The following is a 22,097-nucleotide window of genomic DNA, read 5'->3' as shown; positions in this document are numbered from 1 at the left end:
GGGAATGGCCCTTTGCCTGGAGCTGGAAAAGCTGAGACTATCTACTGTGCAAAGTGGACTTCAGTGGAGGCAATGTGGACTTAATACATAGCAGGGGAAGGAGTTTTGTTTTTCATTGAGCTGTGCCTTCCTTTCCTTTTGTTTGCTGGCAATAAATGAACATCCCTCTGTGTCTCAGGCAGCTCTTTCTTCAAGCCAAGCAGGTGGGAGTTGGTGCCAAGAAGCTGAAACCTGCAGGTCCAGCCTTGACTGGAGGGAGCTCAGATTTGCCCAAGGCTGCTTTGAGTGCCAGGGGTTTGATGAGGGAGTGGTGGGGTGGGGATAGGGATAAAGTCTGATGGATTCTCAGACATAAATGGTGTTGATTTAGGTATCTATTCAGACTGAATTAGGAAGTGCTTGGTATCAATATCGACTGGGGATTGTTGATATCAGTGTAAAAAAAGGAAAAAAGGAAACAGGACACAAAAAAGACATCTTTTCTCATAGTATATTAATACAAGATATTCACTTGGAATACACTTCTGAGATCTGTCTAATTAACCACAAAAAAATTGAAGACTTGGAAGTCAATTATTCCCAGGGACTTGTCTGGTTAAGATGCCATCAGTGAGAAGAGAGTGTGGAGGAATGAGCAGACAAGGAGACCATCCCTGGGGCTGGGGAAGCAGGAACTCAGAGTCACTGGTTCCAGGTGGCAAATGGACTGGGGGATGTTTCTGGGAGAGCCCCTAAAGGGTGTGCTGGTTTCAGGGGGAGTACAGTTAAATTTCTTCCCTGTGACCAGTGCAGGGCTGTGTTTTGGTTTGTGCTGAACACAGGGTTGATAATCACAGAATGACAGAATATGCTGAGTTGGAAGGGACCCACAAGGATCATCCAGTTCTGCCAATACTGGCCTTGGTAATACATATGACTGTGACTATCTGAGACTATGAGTACAATGTTTTCATCTGCAAACACCCTGGAGAGTGCTCAGAGATGTCCCTACAAAGAGTTTGTCCCCATCTTTCTTAGAAGCCTCTGTGGTGGTGCATCCTCCCCCCATTCTCCTCAGGCCTGGTCAATGATCTCAGGAGTTCCTGACAAGCCTTGACCAAACCAGCTGAGCAATGAAGAGCCCCTGGACTGGACCAGGGCTGTGGGGAAGTGTCCCTGGACTGGACCAGGTGCTCCTGGATGATACAGGTGGGAACAATCCGGAGTGGAACAGTTGGGGAACACAGGATAATCAGTCATCCCATGAAAGCCTTGGAACACTCCCTACATGAATTGTGGCCCAAATGGAACAGTTTGGATACAATTCCCAAATATTTTGGAAACTCCAGTCATTCCTGACCCCAGGATGGCAATTCAGCAGATAACCAAAGCCAGTCCCCTTGGGAGCCCACACCCAGCGGGGCTGAGGGAGGCCCTGGCAGCTCCCCAGCACCTCCCTCTCAGTGGGACACCTCTGGCAGCCTCTCCCAGCTCGGGAACCCTCCAGTTTGCAACACTCCAAAGAGCGGCGCTGATGCCCAGGACAATTCTGATCCCCCTCCACAAACACTCCTCCAGCTGGGACCCTTGTCTGGTGGCAAACACAAAGGGATTGGTGGGAGTGTTTCCCTGACAACAGGAGAATTTGGGAGAGGGACCTTTCCACAGCCAGCTCTTGATGTGTCCAAACATCTCTGCCTGGGTGTGGGTGTGAATTGACTGTGGTGGGAATGTTGTTCTTGTGAATCTCTAATTCAGTCAGTGTTAAAATTGTTGCACACGCTATTGAACCACTTGATAATTGTTGAATTGGTCAATGATTAAGGGCTACTAATGTCTTTTGTCCCCTTGTCTTTGCATCCAAATCCTTTGCACCTTGACCCTCTTCCATCCCAAGGCTCTGTGGAAATCATTGTCTGTCATCAAAAAATACATATTTTTTTTGATGTCTACTTTAAAATCTTCCTCCTTAGCTAAACTACAAAACAACTCCAATGAGCTGTTCAAGTCTTGAAGACATGAAGACAATTAAAGGAAGGGAATAATTTGTTTTTCAGTGTTTTAATGGGTCTCACAGTGTGTTTGGAGCTGCATCAGCTGTCAGTCCAAGATGGGCCATGTCAGAACTGGTGAGGTTGGGGGGTGAGGAGCAAGGTTGATCATCCAGGGTCAGTGTGGAGCTCCTGAGGAGACACTCAGCATCAAGATCACTTGGAGAACACCTCTATCACCTCTCCTCTGAACTAAAAAATAGCCATGATTGAATTAAAAAAAACAAAGTACAAATATTGAAGACTTGTTTTGAAATCGATTCGAAGACAATTAAAGGAAGACAAAGAGATCCTGAGGGATTTCTGGTTTTAATGAGCCCCACGGTGTGTTTTCCTGACAACAAGGAGAATTTGGGAGAGGGACCTTTCCACCCCCAGCTCTTGATGTGTCCACACATCTCTGTCTGGGTGTGGGTGTGAATTGACTGTGGGGTGAATGTTCTTGTCAATCTCTACTTCAGTCACTGTTAAAATTGTAGCAAATGCTATTGAATCCCTTGATAACTGTTCAAATGGTCAATAATTAAATGCTACTAATCTCTTTTCCCCCTTATCTTTGTGTCCAAATCCTTTGCACTCTGACGCTCCTGCATCCCAAGGCTCTGTTTAAATCATTCCCTTTCATCAAAAATATATTTTTCATGACGTTCACTTTAAAATCTTCCTCCTCAGCTAAACTACAAAACAACTCTAATTAGTTGTTGATGTCGTGAAGACATGAAGACAATTAAATTAAGTGAAAGAAAGTGTTTTTCTGTGTTTTAATGAGCCCCACAGTGTGTTTAGAGACAAGTCCGTCATCCTCACATATTGAGAGAAGACTGAAGAAGATGCTCGAGAAGTCAGAAGCCAAACTGCAAGTGCCTTGAAGCATTGCTGGGCCCCACTGAGGGCAGGCACTGCCAAAGCCTCCCCAGGGACTCCTTGGAGCAGCTCCTTGGAGGCCAGGAGTGCAGGCAGACAAAGGCTCTGGGCAGGCCCCTGCAATGCTGAGCAAAGCCTGCCTTGGTTTTGTGGAGCACAAAGGCCAAGGGCTGAGCCCCAGGCCCTGGCCCAGCAGATCCTGTCCCTCCCGGCTGGCTCAGGGCTGTTTGGGGGGCACTGGGATGGGAGGGGGAGGAACAACAAAGGCCCAAAACTGGGCAACCCCTGCCAGGCTGCTGAGGGAGGGGCGAGGCAGAACCCAAGGGCAGAACCTGCCAGGCAAGTGGCTTGTGGTGGCCTGAGTGGCAGAGGCAGCTGCCAGAGGCAAGGGGACAAAGGCCTGGGTGCCTTTGGGCCTTGCAGCCCTGCCAGAGCCCTTGGCCATCTCTCCTGCAGGCTGTCCTGCCCTGGCCCTGCTGCTGCTCTGGCCTTGCAGGCTGCACACACCCCTCCTGCTTTCCCACCCCCTCCCAGCAGCATTTCTAGACCCTCCCTGATGGCTCTGCACCAGCTCTGGCTGTTCCCTGGAACACAAAGCCAGGCCATCACCCTCTTGGTGACCCCTGGCACCATAAGATTCCCCTTTTAGTAACATTCCTTTTTCCCCACCTTCAGTCTGAACATTCCAAGCTGCACTTTACAAGTTTCTTTTTCTTTCCAGCACCAAGAAAAGCTCCATCCTGTCAGGTCTCCTCTAGACCCTCTCCAGTTCTTCCTCATTCCTCCAGAATGGGGAACCTCACACCCAGACAGACCAGTCCAGATGTGGTGACCCCAGGGCTGAGTCCAGGGGGGTGACACCTCCCTTGTCTGGGTGCCCACACTCCCCCCAAGGCAGCCCCACATGCAGTTGGCCTTATTAACTTTGATCCTGAGCCCCTGTGCCACAGGACATCCCTCCCAGAGCCCAGAACCTTCTCCTGGGGGTCACTGCAGAGCTGAGCAGATCCAGGTCACCTCCCATTCCTCTGCCAACCCCCTGGGCCTGCTCTGGGCCCTCCAGGTCTTTGCCCATTTTGTGGAATGAAGGGACCATTAAACACTTGGGGCCTTGTGGAAAAAAGGGAACCCTGAAACATTTTGGAACCTCATGGATCCAAGCAGCCATTTTGAAAGTGCAGGCCCTTCTGGAAACAAAGGAACCCTGGGACGTAATGGAAGCTCATGGATCTCAGGGGCCATTGTGACACAAGGGAACTTCATGGGAAAAACAGGAACCCAGGGACACTGTGGAATCTACTGAAATCCATGGGCCACTCTGATACTGCAGAACGGCATGGAATCAGGAGTCATTGTGACACTGCAGGCCCTCATGGAACCCAAGGAATGCAGGGACACTATGGAATCTCATGGAGCCAAGGGGTCACAGTGACACTGAAGAGTCTCATGGCACCCCCTGTGCCTCCCCAGAACTCCATGGAATCAAGCAGAGCCGCTGCCTCCCCCCCGCCGCCGCACGGACCGGAGTCGCCGGCTCTGCCCCGCTTGGACACCTCTGGGGTCAGCGTGTTCTTGGGCAGCACAACTGATCTCAGACCAGAGAGTTTCCCAGGGTTTGCTTTGCCCCCTCTTTCCCGTGGTTTTCTTTTTGTTCTTTGCCCATTCAGGGGGATGCAAAAGGGAAGGGAAGCATGTGTTGATCACAGTTTTTATCTGTTTAGAAAAGGGCGTTCAGGACGGGGAGACAGACAATGTGATTTCTCTCTCTATTGTTGGTTTGAACTGTTCTGTTGGTATTGCTGTTTTTGCTGCTATATTGTCAGTAAACTGTTATTTTTTTCACTTATACCTCCTTGTATTTTGTCTCCCTGTATCAGTGGGGAATAAAAAAGGAGTGAGTTCATTTTATTGGAGTTCCCGCCCCAATATGTCTCTTTAAACCAGGACACGTTGCTCAAGTGCTCCCTGAAATTTGGCATCATCCACAAAGGACTTGAAAATACATTTTGTCCCATTGTACAGAGAGATAATAAAGATGTTCTAGAGTGGTGTTCAAGGGCTGATCACTGAGGGATTTCACCAGGAAGTTGCTGCCAAGAGGACTTTGTACCATGGATTTTATTGGACACTCTTCATTCAGCCAACTTCCCACTCACCACATCTTCCACTTCTTCAGTCAAGCTCTCACCAGTCTGGCCGTAAGGAGACCACAAGAGACCATGTCAAGGGCCTTGATAAAGTCTGGGCACAAAACATCCCCTTCTTTTCCCTCCCACAGGGTTCTGCAATCCCTGCCTTGTCCTTCCCATGCCTGGCAATGGCTGCAGCAGGACTTGCCCTATCCCCTTCCCTGCTGAGCCTGAGCAGTCTGGAACTCTGCCAACCCTCCTTGCTGCCCTGTTTGCAGACTGGTTCCAGGTCTGCCTTTGCCAAGGCTGCAGGAAGCTCTGGGATGGCTCTGGCCTTTCCAAGGGTTTGGGAGAGGTCTCCCAGTGACACTTCCCAACCTTCTCAAAATCTCTGACACCAAACCCTTTTCCATATCCCACACTTCCAGCAGGAGTGTCATGGTTACACTGCAGGAGAGTTGCAGCCCTGGAGCAAGGGGACAGAAGAAGTGACCCAGTCCATGCAGTGGCCTCAGAAGATCCCAGAGTATCCTGGAGATGCTGGAAGGGAGCCCAGCTCTGCTTCACAAGTTCCCAGGGCCTGTCCCTGCCTGTGCTCCAAGGGCTTCCACCCCCCAGGACTGTGCTCAGAGAGCACTCAGGCCTTACAGCGAGAAAGGGGCTCAGGAGGACAGTGTGGGAGTGGCAAGAGAGCAGCTCTGCAAAGACCAAGCCCTGCTGCTCCCTGGCAGTGCTGCTGGGCTGGGATTATTGTCCCCTTCCCATTTGCAAATACACCCTGTCCTGCAGTGTGCTGTCCTTTAGGAACATCTGAGAAGAAGGGTCTTGGACAAAGAAGGCACTGCAGGGTCCTTTATTTTGTTTAAATACTCAGAGAGCACAATTCATCATTTATACATCTCTGTGTCAAATTCAGTGTGTAGACACTAAATTAGAAGGTAGATGCATAATAATATATCATTGCAGAAAAAAATTATTGCATGAACAACCCAATGACCTCCATGAAAAACCTGAGCAGGAAGGCTGGGCCATTAGGGAGTCCTATTCTGAATGCTACACACCAGAAAACAGGCACTTTATTGCTCCTGAGAAGCATCCAGTCATCATTTTCCTCAGGGCATCCTTGAGCTCCTGGTTCCTCAGGCTGTAGATGAGGGGGTTCAGTGCTGGAGGCACCACTGAGTAAAGAACTGACACCACCAGATCAAGGGATGGGGAGGAGATGGAGGGGGGCTTCAGGTAGGCAAATGTGCCAGTGCTGAGGAACAGGGAGACCACGGCCAGGTGAGGGAGGCACGTGGAAAAGTGTTTGTGCCTTCCCTGCTCAGAGGGGATCCTCAGCACAGCCCTGAAGATCTGCACATAGAAGAAAACAATGAAACAAAACAACCAAGTGATAAACTGGCAGTAACTCCAATGAGCCCAATTTCCCTGAGGTAGCCTGAGTGTGAGCAGGAGAGCTTGAGGATGGGGGGGATTTCACAGAAGAACTGGCCCAGGGCATTGCCCTGGCACAGGGGCAGGGAAAATGTATTGGCTGTGTGCAGCAGAGCAGTGAGAAAGCCAGTGGCCCAGGCAGCTGCTGCCATGTGGGCACAAGCTCTGCTGCCCAGGAGGGTCCCGTAGTGCAGGGGTTTGCAGATGGCAACGTAGCGGTCGTAGCACATGATGGTGAGGAGGAAATACTCTGTTCCAATGAAGAAAAACAACAGAAAGACCTGTGCAGCACATCCCATGTAGGAGATGGTTGTGGTGTTCCAGAGTGAATTGTGCATGGCTTTGGGGACAGTGGTGCAGATGCAGCCCAGGTCTGTGAGGGAGAGGTTGAGCAGGAAGAAGCCCATGGGGGTGTGCAGGTGGTGGTCACAGGCTACGGCGCTGAGGATGAGGCCGTTGGCCAGGAGGGCAGCCAGGGAGATGGCCAGGAAGAGCCAGAAGTGCAGGAGCTGCAGCTCCCGCCTGTCTGCCAATGCCAGGAGGAGGAACTGGGCCATGGAGCTGCTGTTGGACATTTGCTGTTCCTTAGCACAGGGACTGTTTAAAAAAGGAAAGGACCGGGAACAGTTAAGACAGACTTCTATGAATAAGCAACTCCATATTTAAAAGAAATCCATGTGTCAAATGTCACCAAATGCACGGCCAAGGAGTCAGTTTTGCTCTCATTAATGGGACATGGAACTTTTTTGGTAGAGCTCTCAGACACACAAGGAATGTCAGATGTAATAGACCTTGAATACAAAAGTTCCATCTCTAATGACTCAGAAGAGCTTGGGCTGCAGAGCAGAAGCTTAGTCTGAGCTTAAAATAATTGTACCCATGTTTTCTATTTTTACCATCCCACCTGGGAAAGTTCTTTTCCACTGCAGGAATCCTCATTTCTATGGCCCAGCACACAGTGCCCAGCAGAGCTGCAGGGAAGGACCCCCAGAGCTGCCTGAACATCCCCTCCGCAGGCCTTGGGGTCACTTGCCCCACACTCCCTGCCCAGGGCTCTGCTGCCTGGAGCTGTCCCTGCCAGCAGCTGCTTCCCTGGGCCCAGGGCTGAGAAAGTGGCACTGCTGCTGTCTATAAGACAGTTTTGATGTCTGATACTCTCAGGTTCCATCCCCTCTAATCTAACAGAGTTTAAGTTGCAGTGTCCCCTCCTGTGCTCTGAGATTGATTTCCCTGTCACAGTCAGCACCCAGAGAACCCAGACTATAACATTGAAGGAACTGGTTCATTCTCTTTAAGGTACCCCCTGTCTGTCTGTGCCTCTTGCAAATACCTTCTGGGAAATTTCCTGCTTTGATCTGGAGCTGTGACCAGCCCTCATCCCTGCAGCCCACTGTGGAGATCAGAAGGACTCTGCCCTGCTCTGCCCTCCCAGGAGTTGTTCCTTCCCCACAGCCCTTCTCCCCCAGCCCCGTGGCAGCTCCTTGGCCGGGCTGAGAGCTGACCCTGGCAGGCAGCAGAGTCCCTGCCCCAGCACACAGAGCCCTGGGGGCAGGACCCTGCTCTGCCCCACAGCCCTGGGCACCCCTGGCTGCACCCCCACCTTCCCACCCCACAGCCAGCCCTGGCACAGGGAACCTTCTTGCCCTGGGCCTCTGATGGGGCAGCAGCAAGTCCTGCTCTGCAGCAGCTTCTCCTGCTGCACCCCAGCAAATCCAGCAGAGCCATCCTGACAGCTCCTGCCACTGCTGCCATTTGGCAGCTGGCAGAGGCACTTGCAGGAACTCACCTGCACTGCTCTGCAGCCACAGCCTGACCATGGCAAAGGGCGGGCAAGGTTCCTGCCCTGAGCAGCTCTGCCCTGTCCTCCCAGCCCAGGATCCCTTGAACCTCCTGCTCCCTTCTCCTCTCTGCCCTTGCTGCCTGCAGCTCCTGCCCTGCTCTGCCATGTGGCCACTTCCTCTGCACTGCAGCAACTGGGAGAGTCCTGCTGAAAGATCCTGGAAGCTGTGGGATGTGCCAGCTTTAGGAGATGCCTCCAGGAAGGCAAGTTGAACTTTCCTACAGCCAGAGAATTCTTCCTTCAAATCCTGGGAAGGTTTCTTGCGTGGTGAGAGCTCAGTCACCTCCCAGCCCAGGCTGCCTCTCATCTCTCTGCCTTCTCTCCTGTGCCCTGGGTGCTGCAGGCAGTGCCCTCAGCCCTGCTGGGCTGTGCAGAGGAGCTGCTCACCAGCAGAGCTGTCTCTTTGAAGCTCTTCTTGCTTGCCAGGAGCTCCCTGTGTGCCAGGAGCCCGGCCCAGCTCAGCAGCACAGCAACAGCCCCAGGCATTTCATGACCCTCAGGGGGGTTTGCTGTTGTTTACATGAGACTCAGTCCCTGAGAGGAAGTTTAAACAACTTTTCAACAAGTCAAAGTGACATTGAAACACTGAAGTTTCTCTTAGTGCTAATGAGTCTCACTGAGGGACACAACTGAGAACTTGTCCCCAGGTTCCAGTTAGAGCAGAAATCTGCAGACAGTGATGCCAAGGATGGACAAGCAAGGGAAAGGTGGCTCTGATGCTGAAGAAACCTTGACTTGTTTCCTTAATCCAAAGAGCCAAGCCCTGACCCCCAGCCCCTGGGAAGGCACATGCTGTCTCTGCCTCATTCCTCAGGGCTCTTCCTGGGGCACTGGGATGTGGGATGTGCAGTGCCAAGGGCAGGCCCATGGGGTGGCACCTGCCAGGCTGCTGAGCAGGGACAAGGAGGCCATGAGGCCCCAGGGCTGCAAGGGGCACTCCCCTCCTCCTGGCCTCAGGGGCACAGACAGCAGCCATGGCCAAAGGCCTGCAGAAGGTGGCTCTGGCAGGGCCTTTCAGCTTCTCCCCCTCCCGGTCTCCTCTCCAGCCCAGGCTGTCCTACGGTGTCCATGCCCTGCCCCTTTCCCTGCAGGCTGTCCTCATCCCCCCGGCTGCCCACCTGGCTGGCACCTTCCTGCACTGACATCTCTGCGTCCTCCCTGGCTCTTCCTGCACACACAAAGCCTTGGGTTCATCCAGACTCCTTTCTGACATATTGTACCACAACACTGACATTGGAAGGAAATTTCTGACTTCTTGTCACCAGTCTAGACCACCCCAGCTGCCCTTGGTGGCACTAGTTCTTTCTTAGGCTGTTTTCTGCAATGAAGAAAAGCTCCACCAGCTCTGACCCCCCCCTTCCAGACCTCTCAGGCTACTCCTCTACTGTCCTCCACTGACCCCTGAGTCCTCAGCCTCTATATACAGGTCATGTGCTTGAGGCCCCAAATTCCTTCCTGGGAGATCTCTGGGACCTTTCCAAGGTTTTGGAAGAGTGCTCTTATCCCAGGAAACACAGAATGACACTTTTTTTCCCAAAGGTTGTCTTGGCAGAATGAGGCACAATCTCTTTAAACTTTCTGGCACAAGGGAGCTCTGAGCTCTGGGTACAGAGGGAGCTCCAAGTGCCAGCCACTGGAGTGGGAGCTACAAATCATCAGGGCTGGTGTTCTTTGGAGGGCCAGACACTGGTGAGAGTGGGGTGTGTGTGCACATGGAAGGACTTGAAGGGCACAATGAACTGTCTCAAAACACTGTCAAAGCAGGAAAATCCCATAAGGCTCCACAACACATAAGAATTGGTGGCAAACAGGAAGACCTTTAATTCCAAGGCCTAAAGGGAGGTGAAGCTTTGGAAGTAGCCCCCAGGACAGAATTGCCCTGTGCAGACTGTGGGAAAGAGCAGACAGCCCCAACAGGAAGCCAGGGCTGGTAAGGCAGGTCTGGGGAACCCATCCAGACAAAGATTCCCACCTGCAGACTGGAAGCACACCGGGCAAAACTCCCACTGTGGCAAACTGTGGGAAAGGAAGCAAGTCCTTGTCCACGTGCCAGCCCAAGCTGTGGGAACAGCATCTACCCCCCTGAATACCCGGGGCTTGGGCTGTATAAAAGTGACAGCCCAAAAGCACAACTTGGGGACCCTCCACCGAGCAGAGCAGGGTGAAGAAGGACAGGTGGGAACCTCAGGGATCTCCATGGTGTGATACATTTACTTCATCTCTGTCTCTCTCTCACTGTCTTCCCACCACCCCCTTCTTCTCTCTCTTTCTTTCTATTTCTTTCTCTACCTCATATTTACTGTTAAATCAAACCTGGACTGCTACCTTTGGCACAAGGTCTCCTTTGCAGCTGAATTTGGGCAGAAGTGTCTTTTAATAATGGGAACCTGACAGTATCCATGAGGTTTTACAGTGTGGGAATGGCCACTGGATTCCATGAGGTTCCACAGAGTCGCAGGGTCCATTTGGATTTGGAAGGCTCTGCAGTGTGATAATGGACCCTTGATTCCATGGGTTTGCAAAATGTCTCAGGATTCCTTTGGTTCTAGGGGGCCCCACATATCACAGTGGCCCCTTGGTTCCATGAGATTCCACAGTGTCCCAGGAATCCTTTGGTTCCATGAGGCCCTGCAGTGTCACAATGACCCCTTGATTCCATGAAGATCCACAGTGTCCCAGGGTTCCTTTGGATCCATGAGGCCCTGCAGTGTCACAGTGGCCTGGTAATTCCATGTGGTTCCACAGTGTCCCAGGGTTCCTTTGGTTGAATGAGCTTCTGCCGTGTCACAGTGGCTCCTTGATTCCATCATTCCACAGTGTCCCAGGGCCCATTTAGCTCTATAAGGCTCTGCAGGAGGACAGTGGTCCCTTGATTCCACAAGGTCCTGAAATGTCTCAGGGTTCCTTTGGTTCCATGAGGCCCCGCATGTCACAAAGGCCCCTTGACTCCATCAGGTTCCACAGTGTCACAATGGTCACTTAGGCTCAATAATGCCCTGCAGTGTAAGAATGTCTCCTTGATTCCATGACATTCCACAGTGCCAATATGGGCCCTTGATTTCTTGAGGTCCACAGTGTCCCAGGGTCCCTTTGTCTCCATGACACTCTGCAGTGTCACAGTGGCCACTTGATTCCATGAGGGTCTGAAAAGTCTCAGGGTTCCTTTGGTTCCATGAGGCCCTGCAGTGTCACAGTGGCTTTTGAGTCCCCGAGGTTCCTCAGTGTCACAATGGCCCCTGATTCTATGAGGGCCCAAAATGTCTCAGGGCTCCCTTGGTTCCATGAGGCCCTTCATGGCACAATGAACCCTTGATTCCATGAGTTTCCACAGTCTCCCAGGGTTCCTTTGCTTCCATGAGGCCTTGCAGTGTAGCACTAAGTCTGATGAGAAACTTGTTTGAACATGTCTTAGGATGGCTCTTTGTGGTCTCTTTGACAACACGTGTTTCTTCTTCCCAACACTCCCTACAGCAACTCTTATCTCCCATGCAGGAATGTCCTGGGAAAGGTGTCCTGAGGTGTCCCATTGGTCCTTGTTAACCCCTTCCTGTGATTGGGTGTTCCTGTAAGCCCCTTGAGACTTCTAATTGGTTAACCTGTGATTCCTCCTAACCCTATAAATGTAACCTCCCCAACAATAAACTCTCTCGTGCCTCCTCTCCACGCCTGGTGTGCTGTCTCTTTGCCTGCCATGGACCCACGTGGGTGCTGGGGAGAGGGGAGGGCACCTCTCCTCTCCAGGCTCGAGGCCTGAAAAACCCTGTCACTGGAGTTCCCTTTCCCCATCCCTCAAGACGTCGGAATGGTTCTTCAGATGGAGATGGAACTAGAACTGGGCTTCCCCACGTTGTGGGTGGGGAAAGGGATCCAGATTGCAGTGTCACAATGGCCTCTTAATTCCATGAGTTTTCACATTGTCACAATGCTCCCTTGATTCCATCAGATTCCACAGTGTCCCAGGGTTCCTTTGGCTCCAGAAGGCCCTGCAGTGTCCCAATGGCCCCTTTACTCCAGGAGGTTCCACAGTGTCCTTGCTGGAACACACAGGGCTGTAATGTTGTCACCCCTGCAGAGCTGCCTCCAGCTCTGGGCTCCAGCACAGGAAGGACATGGACCTGCTGGAGCGAGTCCAGAGGAGACCATCAAAGTGATCAGAGGGATGGAGCAGCTCTGCTGTGAGGAAAGGCTGAGAGAATTGGGATTGTTCAGCCTGGAGAAGAGAAGGCTTTGGGCTGACCTAATTGTGACCTTCCAGTGCCTGAAGGGAGCCAACAAGAAAGATGGAGAGAGACTATTTACAAGGACCTGGAGTGACAGGACAAGGGGAATGGCTTCACACTGAGAGAAGGCAGGGTTAGATGGGATATTAGGAAGAAATTCTTGACTGTGAGGGTAGTGAGATCCTGGCACAGGTGTCTCAGAGTAGTTCTGGCTGCTCCATCCCTGGAAGTTTTTCAAAGCCAGGTTGGATGGGGCTCTGAGCAACCTGGTCTAGTGGAAGGTGTCCCTGTCCATGGCAAGGGGTTGGAATAAGATGCTCTTTAAGGTCCCTTCCAACCCAGACCATTCCATGATTCTGGGACTGGTGGGGGATGTGGTGGTTGGAGCCAACGGGCACAGAGACCCCAAAATGATGGAGTTTTCCATTCTGGGTGGAGGAAGGAGGGGGCAGCAGAACTGACACCCTGGAGTGAGGGCAGGCAGACTTTGGCCTGTTTGGGAGAATGATTGCTGGAGTCCCTTGGGAGTCAGTCCTGAAGGGCAAAGGAGTCCAGGAAGGCTGGAGGTGCTTTAAGAAGGAAATCTCAAAGCTCCAGGAGCTGTGCCCATGTGCCCTAAGACAAGCCGGGGGCAAAAAGCACAACTTGGTCAAACAGAGAACTTAGGCTGGAACTCAAGGAAAAAGGGGAGTTTATCACCTCTGGAAGGAGGGGCAGGAAACTTGGGAGACTACAAGGATGTGGTGAGGTTATGTAGGGAGAAAATTCAAAGGGAAAAGGACAAACCAGAACAGAATTTGGCCACCGCACTTAAAGACAGCAAAAGATGTGTCTCTGAATCCATGGGCAGCAAAAGGAGGGCTTGGGAGAGTCTCCATCCCTTGCTGGGTGGAGAGGGCAGCCCAGTGTCAGGGGAGGAGGAAAAGGCTGAGGGACTTAATGCCTCCTTTGCCTCAGTCTGTACTACTGAAACCACTTGTCCTCAGGATCCCCAGATCCCAGGGCTGGAAGTTGGTGATGGGGAGCTGAGTGAAGCCCCTGTAATCCAGCAGGAAATGCTCAGTGACCTCCCCTGCCAATGACACCCCCACAAGGCCCTGGGCCCAGAAGGGATGCACCCGAGTGCACCATCCCATGGCACAGGCAGGACATCCAGGGGATCAGGCCCAGCCAGCGTGGGGTTGGGAAAGGCAGGTCCTGCCTGACCAACCTGGTCTTCCTCTATGACAAAATGACCCCCTCATTAGATGAGGGAAAGGCTGGGGATGTGCCTCTCCTGACTTCAGGAAAGCCTTTGAGCCCCTCTCCTGTAGGGGTGTCCCACGGATGCAGGGGATGCATTCTGGGGATTGGAGTCCCTGCACAGCCCACTGAGGCACAAGAGCAGTGTGTGCTGTGCTGTCACTGGGCAGGTGGGTCACCTGTCCCCTGAGGGGTATTTAAGGGGGCATTTTCCTTTCACTAAAGAGATTTGGCTGCTTGCCATCTGAGCTGCTGGGTCATGTCTTATTATATTGTATTAATAAGCCATAAACAGCAATGTAATGATGAAAGAAAGTCTATCTGAATGGCTGTCATAAACCTGTGCACAGCCTTGCTTATCTTTAAAGATCCTTTACTTTGTCATTTGGTAACATTTTCACTACCAAGTTTTGCTGTGCAAAATTAAAATGTGGCACTGGAATTAGAAATAACATTCTCTTACTGCTCAGTCTTAAATGAGCAGTGAAACTCAGATGCAGTTTTATTATTCTATAACAAAGTAGATTTGTTAAGATTAGGTGCAACTTGACAATAAAATTGAAAAAGTATAAACTGTGCTGGAGATTGACCTTTCCCTTATTTCTCAGTAATCTGTCACACAAACTCTGTATTGGATTTATTCACTTTCCTGAAGTCTTTCTGCTGGTTTGGCCCCAAACCTAATCCAGCTGTTTGCAAGCAAACTGTTTCAAGTTTAACTGTATTTTTGAGCTCTAAGGTTTATGGGATTTCTCTTTTCTTTGTTTTTGTTTTTCTTTTCCTTTAAAATGGTATGGATGTCACTCTACACTCTTCTTACTCAACAGCTACACCTACACATCTCCCAAGATCAAGATTTGTTGGGCTCTCACATTAGAATTCAAAACTGGCCTAAATTAATTGTTTCCACTGGCATTTATTCAACCAAAGCTAATTCTGGAGGATGGCCATGAAAAGGGAATGCAAAAGGGACACACCTACACCAGCTAGAAATGGAAAAGCTTTCTTGACAAAAAAAACCCAACAAACCAACAACTGACCAAAACAAAACCACAGAACAAAACACTCACAGTGTTCAGGGCGTATTTGCTCAATTCTCTCATTTCCAATTGTTATGAAGAGAACAGCCAGAGGGGTTTGGAGCCTCAGTCACTGTAAATCAGCACATTGGAACTGACTTTCTTACAACTAAAGAACTTGGTGGGTTCTGGCTCAATATATTGCCAGTGGTTTATATTACTGTTATTAAACAAATTCTCTAAGTCTATCCAGTAAGTGCTCCTTGTCAGCACTTTCAGCTTCTATTCTAAAATATGTTACAAAATGCAGCTGAGTCTCTCTCTATTCTTGGACTAGATCAGCTGTCCCTGATAGAATACACCACCATTCACAGGAAAAAAATGAAGTACATGATACACCTCTCACCTTCACAATATGTTAACTATACAACTGTTTTCATTCTCTAGTTCTTAAAGTTAACCATGTGACAAATTAGAAGCCAAAAAGGATCATTTTGATAGTAAGAACTACTAATGCAAACCTACTCTTCTGAACTTCCAGTCCTCAGTTGAAATTTTAAATAACATTTTGTTCAACAGAGTGTTTATGGAATTGTTACATGCACAGAAAAAGCACTTTTTCACACTCACCTCCTGGAGGCATTTTTTAAACATTTCCCCTCCAATGAGTAGGAAAGTTTAAAAATTAGTGTTGACAGGTTGGCACATAGGAGAGATTCAAACTTTAAGCATAAAAGTGGGCTGCCGAGTAGCAATTTATATGCCAAATTCATGAGAACATTAAACTTTTTCTATCTACAGTACAGTTTTAACATGTTAATATTTTTATTTTCATCCACCTGAACCTGGAAGGAAAACGTGTTTCCTCTGCTGATATTTTTATTCCATTATTAATCTTTCTTACAATGGCTAACTATACTATATTTTAAAAAGACAGTTTTGAGTAACAGAATATGAATTAAAAGGAAAACACGCTATTCCAAGTTGCCTGGATAACAATTTTAATTTAGAGTAATTATACAATTAGTTGTAACATTAAATTCTAGTTATAGCAGTGGGCTGGAAAATGCAGACCCAGAGATTCAGCCTGACAGACAGTGACACAGTGACAACTCTGTCACATCATTCCATGCCATTCCTGCCCAGCCTGCCCCAGTGGAAACCCAATTGGTGAGGAGAAGTGGACGAGGCCTCTCTTTTGCCATTTGTCATGGGTGTTTTTCTCTCCATCCTGCTCACAGGTCCTACTGTAGCCCACCAGCAGGTCTGCTGCAGATCTGAACAGCAGGTGCCTCAGATACCAGGACAGTCCTAAAAGACATTGTTTCCTTCAGACAAGTGGTTTGTACCAGAACCTCCTTGTTCCTGCACTCGCCTTGTCATTGCTGCCAGGAACAGACACCAGCACTCCAACAAGCAAGGGCTCTGCACAACACAGGAACAACCGAAAGAGGCAGAAAACAAACTCCTAGATCTGGTTCACCGTGTCCTTCAGCACTTCAGACATTGCAAACAACTGTGCCAAAAGCTGAATTGGAAGGGGAGGAGGCTCAGAGTCACCATCTCCTGTAAGCTGTTAAAAAAGACTAAACCCTTTGCAGACGTGAAGGGCTTCCCAAAGCTTCCCAAAGCTTCCCAAAGCTTCCCAAAGCTTCCCAAAGCTCCTTTCCAGATTTGTGCACAGTGATGGTTTTGTTCTTTTCCTGAGCCTTCCTGCTCAGCTCTCCACAGCTCCCCCAAAGTATCTGAGGGCCTTCTTTCCCTAAGGCTGCTATTGGAGAAAAACCTCAGAAAAACTCTTCCCACTTTACTCGTAGTTTATACCAGATAACAGGATCTCAGTTTTTCAGGAAAAGATCTCAATGAAGAAACCAGGGCTAAAGAATATCCATATCCACACTGAAAACTTGTGGTGGGCTGGGGGCGGGAGCGGTCCCTGCTCTTCCTGGCGGTGCAGGGAGAGCGGCTCCGGCGGGCAGAGTTCTCCCCAGTCCATGTGCGCCCGGCGACAAACCCTCCGTGCGCCCCGCGGAGAACAGCAAAGTTCCCGTGGCCGACCCCGCGCACTCGGCACGGGCGGGGACCAAAAGCTCGCCCGGGCCCTGATCGAGGGCTCAAAGCCCCGCCCACAGCTCATGAATATGCAGCAGGGCGGGACATTTGCATCCCCCGGGACGGCCCATTGGTGGGGCGGCGGCCAATCAGGCGCTGGGGCAGAGGGTGGGGGCGGGGCAGCGGCCTTGGAACAAAGCCTTGGGAATCTTTGATCCATCCACGGGATGACTGGAACCATCACTTACATCAGGGTTATCTCTACCTGCTGTCCTTGTGTCGTCTGACATCCAATGTGTGGGTTTTAAAACAATAGGTTAAAGGGGTTGCACTTTTTAAAAGGTGCAAGGAACACTCAATTCAACCCTCACAGTTGAATCAATAACACTACAATAAATACCCACATCAGAAAAGCATCTATTTTAAGTCCTGAAAACCAGAAAAGGGAATTTCCACATGGGTGTCCTGTCATCCATAACTATTAGGGAAGAATTCAATAGAATAAAGAAGAATATAAGTGTTCTGTCCAAGATCAAGGTGAGATTCTCTCTCTTCTAACATTTCACTGACCTAGGAAGCAAGAATTTGTCACAGAATTAATACTGGAGAATAATGAGACCAGTGAAACCTCCTGAGCTCAGGAGAACTTGACTGTGCTGGGGAATCAGAGCTTTCCCCCTGGGAAATGAACTGCTCTGAAACAGTGGGAAGAAACCAGGAACAAAGGTTGAGTTCAAATGCTCAAGAGTAAACAACTCCTTCCTCACCAAAAGGTCTGAGTTCCCCTTAACTCATCTCTAGACAACCCTGGAAATGAAACAACCTGACCTTGAACCCAAGGGAAACAAAGACAAATTCCATGGCTTTAGCTGGAGCAAGGTTGGGGGGGGATGTGTCACTCCTCTATGACATCACATGTTCCTCGTGACATCACATCCTTCCTGTGACATCACACTTCTCCTATGACAACACATCTTCCCTATGATGTCACATCCATCATATGACATCACATTTCTCCTGTGATACCAAATCATCCCTGTGATGTCACGTCCTCCCCTGTGACATCACATCGTCCTCGTGACATCACGTCCTCCCCTCCGACATCACATCCTCCCTGTCACAGCACAGCTCCCCTATGACATCACATCCATATCGTGACATCAAGGCTCCTTGATGACATCACATCCATCATACGACATCGCACCTCTCCTGTGATATCATATCATCTCTATGACATCACATCCTTCCTGTGACATCACATCTCTCTGTGATATCATATCATGCCTGTGACATCCCGTGCTCACCTCTGACACACATCCTCCCCTCTGACATCACATCTCCCCATGACATCACATCCTTCCTGTGACATCATGTCCTTCCTGTAACATCACACTTCCCTGTGACATCACATCTCCTCTATGACATCACAGCTCCCCTATGATGTCACAACTATCATATGACATCACAACTCCCCTGTGATATCATATCCTCCCTGTGATGTCACGTCCTCCCCTGTGACATCACATTCATCCTGTGACATCACAGCTCCCTTATGACATCACATCCATCATATGACATCACGGCTCCCCTGTGACATCACAGCCAGTGACATCCAGGTCCATCCCAAGGTTGGGGGTGTGTCAGACAGGCAGAACCACAAATGCCTGCACAGCCCAGAGCAGTCAGTGTGGGGCTGTGCTTGCTGCTGCAGAGACCCCCAGGGAACAAACACAGGCAGGAGTTTGGGGGGGTGTCCCTAAGGAGGACACTTGCCTTATTATTACTCATTATTTGTAATATCTTACAGATCTATCATACAACACCTAAGGATGGATTCTATAGAATATGTGCCATAGATATTTGGGTTGGGTCTGGCTGAGCTGCAGTTCAGTTCCCCACAGCAGCCCTCCCAGGGCTGGGCTTGGCATTGGCAGCTGGAAGGGGGTTGAGAACACCCCAGTGTTTTGGCCACTGCTGAGCACAGCACCAACACTGGGACATTCCCTCCTTAGCTGAGGGCAAGAGCCTGGCAGGGGACCCAAGTAGACCAGCTGAGCCCAACTGACCCAAGGGACATTGCAGCCCATGGGAGGTCAGGTCAGCTCTAAAAGCTGAGGCAGGGAGCAGGAGGGGGGCATTCATTGTCTGATGGCTGCCTGCTGAGGAACCCTCACAGGTACCCAAGCCCTGCTCCTCGGGAGTGGCCGACCATGGCTGCTCATGGGGAGCAGAGAACAAACCCTGCTGTCTTTGGCTTCTGCGCGCGCAAGCTTTGCTTTGCTTTTTGCTTTATAAAAATTGCCTTATCCCAACCCACGAGTTTGTTTTTTCCCACCTTACTCTCTCCCCTGTCCCACTGGGAAGGGGAGTGATAGAGTGGCTGGGTGAGCACCTGGTGTCCAGCCAAAATCAACCCACCACACACCTGAACACTTCCAGAGACTCCACCACTTCCCTGGGCTACTTGTTCCTCAACACTCCCTCAGTGGAAAAAGGTTTCTTTAATATCTAATATGAACCTTGCCCAATGCAATTTAAGGCCATTCCCTCACAACCTTTCACTACAGTCTTGGCAGAAGAGACCAACCCCCACCCCACTAAAACCTCCTTTCAGGTCATTGTAGAGAGCAATGAGGTCCCCCCTGAGCCTCCCCTTCTCCAGACTCAACCAGCCCAGTTCCCTCAGCCGTCCCTCAGCAGACATGTTTTCCAGAGCCTTCCCCAGCTCCGTTCCCTTCTCTGGACACGCTCCAGCCCCTCAAGGGCCTTTTGGCACTGAGGGACCAGAACTGGACACAGAAATCGAGGTGGGGCCTCAGCAGTGCCCAGCACAGAGGGGCAATCAGTTCTCTGCTCCTGCTGGCCACAGTCTTCTCCACAAAGGCCAGGATGCCCTTGGCCTTCTTGCCCCCCTGGGCACACTCTGGCTCATATCCAGCTGCTGTCAAGCAGTACCCCCAAGTCTCTTCCTGCTGAGCAGCTCTCCAGCCCCTCTGCCCCCAGCCTGGAGTGTTCCAGAGGGTTGTTGGGAGCCAAGGGCAGGCCCTGACACTTGGCCTTATTGATCCAGCCTGTCCAGATCCCTCTGCACAGCCTTCCTGCCCTCCAGCACATCCACACTCACACCTAACTTGGTGTTGTCCATGACTTTACTGAGGGGGCACTCGATCCCCTGGCCCAGATCATCAAGAACGGTGTTAAACAGGAGCAGCCCCAACCCTGAGCCCTTGGGAACCCCACTAGTGACCGGCCCCACCTGGATTTCCTTCCATTCCCCACCACTCCCTGGGCCATCAGACACTTTGGCACCATCTCCCCCAGCATCTCCTGCACAAACTGGTTGCTCATGGCTTGCCCGGGTAACTGTTTGCTGGGTGACAAAGGCTTTCTGGAATTCCACAGAGACACATCCCCAGCCTTTCCCTCAGCTGCTGAGCGGGTCCTTTGTCAGAGAAGGAGATGAGGTTGGTCAGGCAGGACCTGCCTTTCCCAACCCCACGCTGGTTGGGCCTGGTCCCCTGGTTGTCCTGCCCGTGCCATGGGATGGCACTGAGGAGGATCTGCTGCGTGGACTTCCCCAGTCCTGAGGTCAATGGGACAGGCCAGGAGTTGCCCAGATGCTCCTTTTGGCCCTTCCTGTGCATGGGCATCCCATTTGCTTGCTGTCAGTCAGCTGGGACTTGTGCGGTTCTGCAGCACTGCTGGGGAAGGAGAGTGGCTTGGCCAGCTCTTTCTCCAGCTCCCTCAGGACTCTTGGGTGCATCCCATGTGGGCCCAGGCACTTGTGGGGGTCTCACTGGCAGAGCAGGTCACTGACCATTTCCTCCTGCATTGTGGGGGCTTCACTCAGCTCCCCATCACCAACTGCCAGCCCTGGGAGCTGGGGATCCTGAGGACAACTCTTTGGGTGTTAAAGACTGAGGCAAATAAAGCAATAAGTAACCTCATGGAATGAAGGACCATTGGGACACTGCAGGGCCTTCTGGAGCCCTGGGACACTGTGCAATGTCATGGAATCAAGGGAGCACTGTCACCCTGGGAAAACTCCTGGAATTCAGGGCCCATTGTGACATTCCAGATCCCCATGGAATAAAAGGAACCCTGGGATGCTGCAGAAACTCCTGGAACCAAGGGACCATTGTGACATTGAGGGGGTTGATGGAATCAGGAGTCTATTGGGACAATCTCGAGCCTCATGAAATCAAAGGAACTCTGGGACACTGTCAAACCTCCTGGAACCAAGGGTTGCTGGTGACATGCGTGTCCTCCTGGAACCAAGGGAGCGCTGAGATATTTCTGAACCTCCCAGAATCCAGGGGCCATTGGGACCCTGCAGAACCTCCTGCATTCAAGTGCTCCTTGTGAAACTGCAGAATTTCTGTGGGAACAAGTTAAGGCAGCAGCAGCTGCATTCAGTTAATCAGGATCGACCAGGAGTGTTTTGGCCTTGACTGGTGTTTTCCATCCAGAGAGTGCTGTTTGCCAAAGTGGAAACCACTTGGAACGCTCTGCATGGTAGCCTGTGTTTTTCTCTGCTGGCTGAACACAGCCAGCACATGAGGGGAGGGGAATGTGTGGGATCAGGGCACTGTTTTGGGGCCACGCTGGGAATTCTGGTGGACTAAAAGACAAAGCCCAGGCGCTACTTGCAAAGGAACCCCAATGAAAGGGGGACACTGGAAAGATGGGCGGACAAGTCCTGTAATGGAATTCTGTGTGTGCAGCCTCATTTTCTCCTTCAGCACCCACAGGAGAAAGGGCAAAAAGTGGGGGTTGGGACCCCAAAATTTTTTTGAGGGGGAATTGGGGATTGAGGGGACAATGGGAAAGTGGGAGGAACAGGGAGAAGGGTGGAAAAGGGGGGGTGGTCTGGCGGGTCCGACAGTCCCATAGGGGTCTTTGGGCACAGGGGGGTTGGGAAAAGAGAGGTGGCCCCCCTGAGCTCCCAATTTCCTGTGGGGTGCTGAGGGCTGCTGGATCCACTCTCAGGCTTGTATTATCCCAACAGTTTCAGTTTAGAGGAATTACAGAGGTGCGACTGAACCACTTTTGTCTCTCAGGTTTTAATGATGGCAAATCAGATCTATTGATAGAAATGAATTATTTAGGGTTACAAATGATCAGACAAAAGATCTTCATCACAATTAATTACTGCACAATAGAAACACTAAAACTACCAGGAGTACAGGATAAGATAGGACAGTGCTCTACACTAAAGCAATTGTTGAAGCAATTCTACTCAAGCTGGCACCAAAGCAGTAATT

At 50.7% G+C, this 22,097-nt stretch overlaps 4 protein-coding genes across 32 annotated transcripts in view; 2 read left to right on the top strand and 2 right to left on the bottom strand.

The window, feature by feature from the left end:
* The window catches only part of LOC127462835 (zinc finger protein 239-like), a 306,020-nt gene that overhangs the window by 114,885 nt on the left and 169,038 nt on the right, over positions 1-22,097 (top strand). The window lies entirely within an intron of this gene.
* Positions 1-22,097, bottom strand: part of LOC127462846 (zinc finger protein 239-like) — a 293,082-nt gene that overhangs the window by 115,218 nt on the left and 155,767 nt on the right. The window lies entirely within an intron of this gene.
* The window catches only part of LOC127462842 (zinc finger protein 239-like), a 211,337-nt gene that overhangs the window by 81,303 nt on the left and 107,937 nt on the right, over positions 1-22,097 (top strand). The gene's annotated exons all lie outside the window — the stretch shown is intronic.
* The window catches only part of LOC127462852 (zinc finger protein 239-like), a 151,438-nt gene continuing 151,218 nt past the window's right edge, over positions 21,878-22,097 (bottom strand). The window contains exon 4 of the transcript XR_007900573.1: positions 21,878-22,077. The gene's annotated coding sequence lies outside the window, so the exon portion shown is untranslated. The remainder of the gene's footprint in view (positions 22,078-22,097) is intronic.

Source organism: Manacus candei, unplaced genomic scaffold (genome assembly GCF_025592945.1).
Source record: "Manacus candei isolate 608988 ecotype Guabito, Panama unplaced genomic scaffold, ASM2559294v1 h1tg000142l, whole genome shotgun sequence".
Lineage (NCBI taxonomy): Eukaryota > Metazoa > Chordata > Aves > Passeriformes > Pipridae > Manacus > Manacus candei.
Note: the sequence above shows the minus strand (reverse complement) of the source record. Positions and strands in the feature narration are given on the sequence as shown.